Genomic DNA, 10,486 nt, shown 5'->3' with positions numbered 1-10,486 from the left:
CGTGAAAACTGTCGCATCTCAAAGACAAGCTGGTACAAACTGGACTGAGAGCATTGAGTGTCAAACAAATCCCTCTTTCAGTTTTACACCGCCATCGTCAGCTCATCACAGTCTGGAACGACAGGTCCAACAATCCACAGGAAGACTGCACTCTGGTGGCAGCAGGTAGCCGGCTGTTAGCTTAACTAGCAGCTACCGTCCAAAACACGGCAAAAGGCCAAAAGGAAAGCAGGCGAAAGTGTGGGTTTTCAAATGCAACATGAGCAGGAGGAGAGGAGGAGCTTGAGCTTTGGTATCAGGAGTCCACTTGTTCATCCGACGCAGTCTCACCACCCAGTCGACAAAGAACGAAGTTTGGTCAAGTCCTCTTGCGTCCACAGGGTCCCCCCTCTGCATCGCTCGACAATGTAGACCGCAAATCCGGCATCATCGGATGATGACGGGAGGGGATTTTGCATGCAAACAAGACGGTGTTGTGGTCCCGAACTCTAACCACTGCCTCTGACCAGTGAAGGAGAAACATCTTTCGACAGAGACAGTGTTGTGGGTGTGCTTGGCCTGAAGAAGACCTTTCACAGGTCGAAACGTCGCCTTTGTTTTTCATATAGAACACCTTCCTCTGTTTATTGATTGTTTTGTGGTCAGTCCTTTCTTTTCAACAATGGAGGATGATGGAGAATGGGTGGTGGTGCGACGCAGGCGCCGTTGCCCACGCCGAGGAGAGGGGGACTGGGGAGATGGGAGGTCTCGAGGTTGGAAGGACCGTGCTTCCCCTTTCTCTCGTGAGAGAGGGACCTATTCCTTTGTCCCTAACCTTTAACTTTACCCTTAACTTAACCCTTACCCTTACCTTTTACCTTACCCTAACCCAACCCTTACCCTTACCCTAACACTAACAACACTAAGAATAGTCAATAAGTAAGCAAAAGGACCAGACGGAAGAGGAAGTTGTAAGACAGAGTCCGGCGTCACCAGTAGAAATGGATGAGAACGTAGCAGAGACAACCATATGACATCACGGGGAACCCCAGAAATAAAACCCTCAACGTCAGCCGACGACGCAGAGGGAGCACTCTACACGTCGTCTGTGGACACCAGGGGGACTTGACCAACCGTCATTCTTTGACGAAGAGGGTGCGAGACTGTGGTGGAGGGACATGCAGGAAATGCAGCGTCACAGTGCAAAAGATGCCGCGTTTATTTTGCCGCCAGTTCGGCGCCTGCATGTGCGCCTGCGTTCCTGCACGGCAGCATCCATGTTGGTCGCTCCACTGTCTTCACCCAGGGTAGTCATGTGACCATACGTACATGCTACACACACATCAGGACACAGTAATGCTAACAGACAAGACACACTCAGAGGATGGGTTGTCACGCTCACTCACTCACTCACACACACACACACACACACACACAAATTTATTTATTTCACAGGAATGAATATCAAGTTATTAGATCAGGCACCGGCAGCCTTTTTAATAGTATGGACTTAGCACTTGGATCGTTAGAAATAAAAAACAACACACACACACACACACACACACACACACGAACACACCCTCCCTTCCATCTTTCACATTTTCTGAATAGTTGCAGTGACCACAGAATACTTTCCCAACGTCTGTGGCTGACAGAAGTGGAGGCTCTGAGTTTCCTGTCACTTCCATGTTGTCCTTCTTCTCTCCGTCCATCTGTCCTCAGTCAACTCCGCTCACTTCCTCTCCTCCTCCAGGAGGATTCTTTTTTTTTTTTTTTACGTTTGCTTTTAATCTATCCCTCGGTTTTCTTCTTTCCTGCCTGAAATGTTGTCATCCTTTTTTCACTTTTCATTTTCTCTTTGTTTTTTTTCTCCCCTGCTTTCTTCTTCTCTCCTTTGAGGAATCTGCCCCGCAGTAAAGTTTTTATTCTGTTTGTCTGAAGGTCTTCATGTTTAGAAGGATCTAATCCGGATGGTAGTAAACAAAGGATTTCCTGAAGGTCATGAAAACAAATAAGATAAATAAAAGTCATTAGTCAGCTGGTTGTTTTCATTACTGCCGGGTGTTTTCTATGGAGCGCAGGCAACGTTTCCATCGGTGCTTCAGGTTTGAGGAGTTTTTCTGGGGAAACTCAGACCAAACTGCATTTGAGCTGCAGCGCAGAGCAACTGCTGCTGGGCCAAACACCCAAAACAAAAAAAGCACTGCGTTCATGTGTTCACTTCTACTGTTTTCTTCGACAACCCAATAAACCCCTTTCACATGATACGTGATATTTTTTAAATCCTGGACATTTTTACAAATCCACCACGCTCATTTCATGCCACAAGATTGCAAGTTCAGAGTTTCCCCAAGTTGATTCAGGATTAAAACAACTTCAACTGCGCGTTTAGGTTCGATAAGACGACATTCCAGAGGCTCTGCTTGCACCGCCGTAAAAGAGTTGATGAAATGATTTGAACGTCCCCATAAAATGCAGCACTTCACCATCAGAATTTGATCCATTTGGGCTGATAGCAGTGGGAGGTCCAGAGCGAGTCGAGGGTTCGTCATAGACTGAATTTACCTCCATATAAACTCAGCTGTTTCTTCTTCTGCAAACACGAACAAGTGACCAAACATCTTGAGGCGTTTATTTCTGAGTACTTGAAAGGCCTAATACACTTTCTGGGTGAAGTATTACTTCATTGGGATCCTCCTTGTCTCGTGCTGCAACTCATTCAGTCTGGTGGAAGTCTGTTTTTACGTCTGTGCTGATGGACAGACGGTCACACGACCTCCTCGGTGGGGAAAAGAACCACGAGCCCGTGTCAGACGTTCTGCTCCAGCGCAGAGATGATTGTGTCCTCGTCAGAGGAGGCAGGAGAGGGTGTGGAGGTCATGCCGGCGGATAAATACAATCTTTGCCTCACCAGAGCTTAACCATAATGTACCATATTACAGAGAGTGAGAAGAACATTGTAGAGAGCAATGACTCGAAATGCTCGGGCAGCCTGAATGATAGTCTTTTAAAGAGACATTCATTTAGTCATTTAGACCATGAAGGTTCATTCCTGCTCACATGTGCCACTTATCCTGGTCGGGGTCACTGAAACCTGATCGCCATCGGCAGTCTGACTGATCCGGTCCAAACGTTCCGAGCGTTCTCCAAGACAAACCATCCGCTTTTCCACTGACGATCAATGAGCTGAGGAGCGAGTGTCCACGGCCAGATGTCCACGCTCTGGAGGCCTGACAGTCCAATGATCCTTCAATAGTTCCTATGTATTTGAACAACAACAACAACAACAATCCAACCCAGCCAATAAACCTCCTCGAACACGGACCTTCTTAGGAGGAGAAAACTGGACCTGCCAGCACTTGGAGAACCATCAGGAGAGAATTTTCCAAACGATTTCTGCCGCATTACCCAGCAATTATACTGGAACTGCGACCAAAAAATTGATTTTTATAGAAATGAACTGTAACCACAGGCTGCCTGAAAGAGAGGAAATCAAAATACAAACCTACTGTATGCTTTGGAAAATGGTCAGCACGATTTCAAAGCACATATAATTTGTATTAACTGAGGTAAAGCATGTAAAGACCCCACTAAGAGGTCAATCGAGGTGACCTACCACACTCTGGAAAATGCAGGATATGTTACACTAATTGACTTAATCCTTCAAACATAACTGAACAGTTTTAAAGAGAAAACGTCTGTGCCAAGAACAACGTCCTTCCCGCCTCTGTGCCGAGTTCCAGCAGTGACGGGAGGCTCCGCTGACACTCCACCGCACTGCTGAGCTCTGTAATGATGCAGTGTCCTCACCTGTGACGTTCCAGCACGCCGTCCAGCATCACGTCCAGGACCCAGCCGCCCGGCAGGTCCTCGTCCTCGGGGGGGGGGGGGGGGGGGGGTCGTCAGTCAGCAGATCAAATATTGGCAAAATACTGATTCCTGCACAGCAATAATTTATCTACTGTAGTGATGTAGGGCATAAATTGTAAAGGACGTGTAGAACGTGGATGTAGTAAAGGACATCGACGTGAAGCTGCTGGAGGACAGATTTCATTTCTACTATTAGAACTGAATCTGTTCGGTTTGTAGTGTCCTCGGCATGTGTGTGTGTGTGTGTGTGTGTGTGTGTGTGTGTGTGTGTGTGTGTGTGTGTGTGTGAGTATTCAGCCACCTCGTGTTTGGTTTTAGTTCCACTTTTACTTTGTAATTCACCTTCCACCTGTGTCTGGGTTTGCTTTACTTCCTGTCTCTACTTCCTGGTCCGTTTCCCTCCTTTTCTGTGCGCTCACCTGTGTCTTGTTTGCCCGTCAGTCTCTGTCTGACCAGCCTTGTTCCTATTGGCCTATCAGCTCTTTCCCCGCCCTCCTGCTCTCCCACCTGTGTCTGGTTGCCTGATTAGTTCAGTTTGGGTTCCTCGTCGGTGTTTGTCGGCTCCTTTGTTCCTGCTGCCTCCTTCTGATGTTTCCTTGTGTGGGTGTTTGTTACTTTGTTGTTTTGGGTTTTTTTCCTCCATCTTTGGAGTTAATATGAAATCATGCTGTAGCTCAGTGGCTACTTACCGACTCGCTGAGACTTGTTCCCTCAGCAAATGAAGAGATTCTGCTTGGGATTATTCATGGTTGATCACAGGATATTATTCTCCTCTTCTTTGTTACATGTTTTATTTGATACACAGCACATGTTTGAGGCATAAAAACCACCCTGTTAGGCTTCAGTTAATGTTGCGGCTCGAATGTCGAAGTCCCAGGCTGGAACAGAACTCTCTGGCCTGGAGCAGCGTTCCCCTGCTGCAGAGGTCGGAACGTCACAGCTCCTCCTTGTCGTCACCGTTCTGCCTGTCAGAAAGCGTTGATACGATGCATGTTTTTGGTTTACAAACTCAAATAACATTGAATGAGTGGTAACGTTTTACATTGGTTGTGGAGGTCAAAGGTCACTGAGGCTCAACTCACAGGAAAATACCAAGACTGTCTTTCTCCTTCTTGATTTGGTTCTGTCCAGCTCCTCTCCTGCATGTCATACAGTGACCTTAAAACCCCCCTGACGTTTTAAATCTGTCACATTTGACGCTTTGACTCCACTGAAGCTGACGACAATATTAGAACGAAGGCAGATATTAAAATGTTGTTGTTATACTTTCCATTTGCCAGCTATAGGACTTATAATTATAAACACTTTAATCACATGTCGCCTGTCCTGATTTAAATTAGAGTGGGGTTTTTCTGCCTCAGAAATTACTAGACTGAACGTCATCATTATCCCGTTCGACCTGTAAATCACTTTCTCTCCTCTAAACCGCTCCAAACAGCTGCAGTCTTTAGAAAGTGCTAAAGCCGTACTTAGGCTGGAATTAGTGGCTTTACTCAGAGAATGACTTAACAAATGGCTGGGCCTGCAGCTTTGGGTGGGACAAGAATCCATCCCATCCTATTCCTTTGGATTAACAGAAAATTATACAAGATGTCCAATTATATTTGGGTCAAAGACTAAGCGCCACTGTTTTCACTGGCGTGTTTTGAATAATCTAAAAGGTACAATTAAAAACCATACTGTAAATACTGAAATAAACACTGTTTTATTCGGCTTCCTACAGACAGACAGCAATAAAACCAAATTACCGTCTTCTCACGCTCTCAGAGCAGACGGGAGAAAACATCTGAACACAACGGCTCATCTTCATCAGATATATTTGTTAGAAATTCACCTGGTCGAGAAACCTCAACTGGACGACAAAAAAAAAAAAAAAAAATCAGAATCGTTCAGTTAAAGGAAATCTTTTTTATTTTTTTTAAGTGAGGCAACTGCTGAAATATTTTCTAGTGTCCCTCTAAACCAGCAGCAGCCCAGAGTCCCAGTTAAGGCAGCACACAGCACTTAACTGGGTTTAAATTAGCGTCTATGTGGGATGGAGCTGGTGTTGTTTTAGTGCTCAGCAGACAAAAGTCGTCCCATGGTGCAGAGCTGTGTTTTCTTTTTTCATCATAGATACTTGGCACAGTTTTAATTAATGATCATGGTGAACCACAAATCACTAGAACAAACATTATAATTATGTCAGTGTGCAGCTAAATCATCTCTCCCAGCTGCCTTCAAAACAACTGCAGCCCAGAGGAATGGCTGGCTGGTCCCGTAGACGCGCTGGAGGTTTGACATTCGCAGCGCTGCTCCATGAGGCTCAAGTCATGTTTGTGTTGGCGCGCCTCACCTGCTGGCTCTGAAGATCAGGGATGTAAAACGTGACACATCAGGAGACTTAGCGAACCAATCAGACTCTTGATGACCTCAAACACAAAGCCCTTGTGCCCTCGAGTCCAGACTCCCTTTAGAAAGACGGTGGTTTTACTGCAGCGAGCCGACCCGGCTCTGCCTTGAGGCTCCGGCCCAGCGGGTCGACCTCTGGGTCGCAGCCTCTCTGAGGTGGATCAAGTGCAGGGCCAGGCAGCAGCGCCCTCCACTTCTAGCTGCTCTGACTGCAGGTCGACAGCATCAGCCGAGTCTGATTGGAGCTGATTGTTCGTCTGTGCTGGGCAGGTCGGTGGCAGGAGTGAATGATCCACTGTCGGTGAGGCGTCTGATGGTGAGGGTGTTTTCAGCTTCTGCCCCACGTGGAGACTCGGCTGTGGACCATCACTCAAACTACACAAAAAATACCGCCGCTCCAGTCTTAAGCTGCAGGACGGGATGGGATCAGGGCATCCAGGTGGAGCTCCTTCTTGGGGAACAGGAGCCAGTCAGGGTGGTGCAGGCGGCTTTCTCCTGGATCACTCCCTGTAGTCGAGACGTGTCCACCAGGGGGAGAAGAGACAGTGAGGGAAGGTTAGAAGCCCAACTACTACAACCTCAGTAAAAAACATTATAAATATTGTTGATGCTGGCAACACGAACCAAAAACTCATCAGCTTTTACAAGTAGAATTCATGTCAGGGCTGTTTACACTGCAGCAGGTGTCCCTAATAAAGTGGCCACCCACTGGACCATCAGGGAGGAGCTGCAGGATATTCTGTTTCCTTCTGGGAGGAATTTCGAAGATGTCACAGAAACATGGACGGACTGACTGGCTTCTGACGTTACATCACCTACGACATCAACTCTCCCGCTGGTACTCACGAGGCTGAATCCCTCCGACGAGCACATGGGAAAGTTTGGAAGATGTGAACCTTGTTTTAAGAAAAACAGACAACAAACAAAATGAGAAAGGCCAAAGAAAATGTGTAATTGGTTGCTATGATATATTTAGCATAGAAAATGAGTCTTGGACCGACAGAAGAGGAAGTGCCGGCCAGGACTGTGAACCAAGTCGAGATCTTGTTCTTAAACTCTGGACGTCTTTGTGTTTCATGTTGTGTATGGGTTTAGTTTGGTATCAGATTCAAAATCCCTGCAGCTTCCCCATCCTTATCGTCCCCCTTCCTCCCAGCCGAGGGCCGGCCAGTGTTTGAGTGTGTCTGACGCTGATAGCATTGACTTCATGAATCACTCCATCTCATTCGTCAGTTCCCACAGGCTCACCACAAAAGAAAAAAATAGACTTCACTTGTACGCCACAAAAATAAAAAAAAAAAACCTTTATCTCCCACCCAACTCCTCTGGTTGAGCCAAACAATCCAAAGTCTCCCTTGTTTTACCCCCTCCCTCCCTCCCTCCCTCACTTTCTTTCTTGTGTACAGTGCAGACTTGGTTTTCTTTTCTCTTGTTCAGAAACACTTGTTTGATGGACAGCAGATATTCGGCTGCAGCCGGAAATGAATAGGACTCGGAAAAATGTGGGGAGTTTACAGAGAGTTGTTGTTAGCGGGATAAACGGGAGAAAAATGTGAAAAATAAGATAAGTGGAAACATATAGACTAAACAGGCCCGCGTTTGTTTGAGAAACAAAGAGTGAATACGTGAAATAGCACACACTCGCTGCCTCTGGTTTCACGCCTACGTGTGAAAGAAACGATGGAAATTATTTTCACAAGCAGAATGCTGCAGATTATTGTGAGGGCCGTTCACGAAACATCTTTGACTCCTCACGATTGCAGCATTCATCAGAGGCAACTCACAACTTCCGCTGCAACGCAGTTCATGCATGACATTAATAAAGTCACTGAAAACACACACGCAGGCGTCGAGCCCAGAGACCACGGAACCAAAGCTCGGCTTCCCTTCGAGCTGGTCGCGTCCCACTTTGAGGCCCAAACTCACGTAGCAGGCGATGAACCTCGACGGTGCGCTGCTAGCATTAGACGTGAAACACAAATAGTCAACACTTAATATTGCAAGATAATTATTTAAAAAAAACAACAACATGAATTTACTCTGAAAATATTAGTAGAAAATGCAGTGCAATGCAGCAAACAGAAGTTGCGACCATCATCCCAGTCCAGTGTTACTATCTGGAACTGATTTAGCGTTTCTAGGTCACATACCACGAAAACTGCTGAGGACGGATCTCCGTCATGTTTTTCACACATCGGAATTATTATTATATTGATGTCACACACAGACGGCAAAATGATTCAATAAAGACAGGGGCGTCCTATTCTGATCGTACCTGCTTCTGGTTCACTAAGTTGACTAAGTTGGTTCACTTCTACAAAGTGCTTCGCGGCTTTGTTCCAATTCTGACCCCCACTCTTCAAAAACCAGAGTGGGATTCAAACTGCCGGCCTTTTTGCTTTGATCCATATGCTTTGAAGCTGCTGGGATGGATGGGAAGTCTGAGCCCTGAATGCACCAAACTCAGAAGTGATCTGGTTTCAAGTCGAATGGCGAAGGATGAACAGTTCAATACATCGCAGTCATTCCGTCACTGATGCCGAGTCACGGGGGTCACCTGTTTGAGTCCCTCGCCGCCTCTACCACGTCTGACTAGAAAACTGGACAAAGATGGATTGACACATGACGCCGCTGCGACCAAAAATGAGAACACAAACCGAATGGAGAAGAAGCTCAACAGAGGAAAACAAACCAAATATAAGTGTGGTTTCATTCTCAGCATCACAGCACCCAGCTAACAGCTGAAATACTGCAATACTGGAGTGTGTACATGTACCGCTGTACTTGTGTGAATGTGCTGGAACTCAGAGGATCCTGACGATGGATGAGGCTGCCGTGGGGATGAGAGAGGTTATTCTAGGTCGCGAGCGGCGCAGCTCGATGAGCAGAGTCCATCAGCAGCCTCTAATTGGGAAATGTTTGTTTGGTGAAGTAACAAACCTCAGGACAACAGTAAAGAAAATCTATTTTCTTCTGCAGAAAACAAACAGCAGCCTGGATCATGAGGCGGCTGAATTAAAGCAGCCTGAGCAATGTTTTTAATCGTGGTAACACTGAGCTTCAGGATGTGTGCTTGAACCTATCACCATGGACCACTGCTTCCCTCGGCGTCACCCAGCTTTACGAGCCACAGCTCATTTTTCTGACTTTAACCTCACTGATCCGGTCGACTCTCGATGTCCTTGTTGTATTTTGAAAATTTGGGCTCCAGGTATTTGTTTACCTGCTCACTCAGAGACCAGGAAGCTCAAGGAAACTGGATCCGGACCCTAACCTCCTAACCTTGTTGGTCTACGCGAGTGATGAAATAATCGGAGTCCGTCAGTGTGCAGAAATGCACTTTTAGAGGGTGGAGTTTGGCATCAGCCAGGTGCAAGTTTGCCTTTCGCGAGAGCTGTCAGACACCAAAAAGTTAGAGCTTGTTCCCTCACTTCAGTTATTTTAAGGTCATGAGTGCGTGCCCCCATCATGACTTGTACTGTGGCACCAGGTCGGTTTATGACCTCCTTGTCATTTATTATTCAAATATTGGGAACAAGTGTTTTAAGGGGAAAAGCTGGACACTGTGGCCCAAAATAATGTATATTTCTCTTAAAGGCTACAAGGTAGTTTTTTCTGCCTTTGGCCAGGGCTCCGTAGTAAAGTTTACCACATAGTACTGCGACCTCACTCCACCGCCATAAATAAGGCGCCGTCCTCAGCTCTGGATATTGTGCCGTACATCAAATGTGTGCGTGCCTTTTAAAAGCATCCTCACTTTACAACATTATTCTCCTAGAAGTCTATTAATCTATTTTTAACAATTTATTGTCAGGCACATGATGTAGAATGTGAAGTATGTGAATACACAAGTCTTAAAAAGCAATAGGAAGGCACTCTGCACACATGAGGAATGTATGTGAGGGCAGCCAAAAACATGCGGCTCACAACAATGCAGAGTTGGGTTTGAAAGAATTGCACTGCAAGCCTCTAAATCATAATTTTCTATGTCTGTGTGAAAATAGTTGCAGGGTGTGCTGTCTGGGAAGTGTGTGAAATATGAGTTACTCTCCGAATCAATTCTCCTCAAAGGTGCTGAGAGTTTGACAGATTTCATCATTTGACGTCTCGTCCATCAAAATCGGCTCTAATGAGCCGCTTCCTGGATGCTGTGATGATAAAAGCCCGACTTATTGTTGCTGTAGTGAATGTCTCTGTGTGATAAAGAAGTTAATTCATGGAGCTGCTGCTTGCTTTCTGAACCTAC

This window comes from Aulostomus chinensis, chromosome 9 (assembly GCF_037954235.1).
Source record: "Aulostomus chinensis isolate RoL2024-O1b breed Wild chromosome 9, RoL_Achi_v1.0, whole genome shotgun sequence".
NCBI lineage: Eukaryota > Metazoa > Chordata > Actinopteri > Syngnathiformes > Aulostomidae > Aulostomus > Aulostomus chinensis.
Note: the sequence above shows the minus strand (reverse complement) of the source record.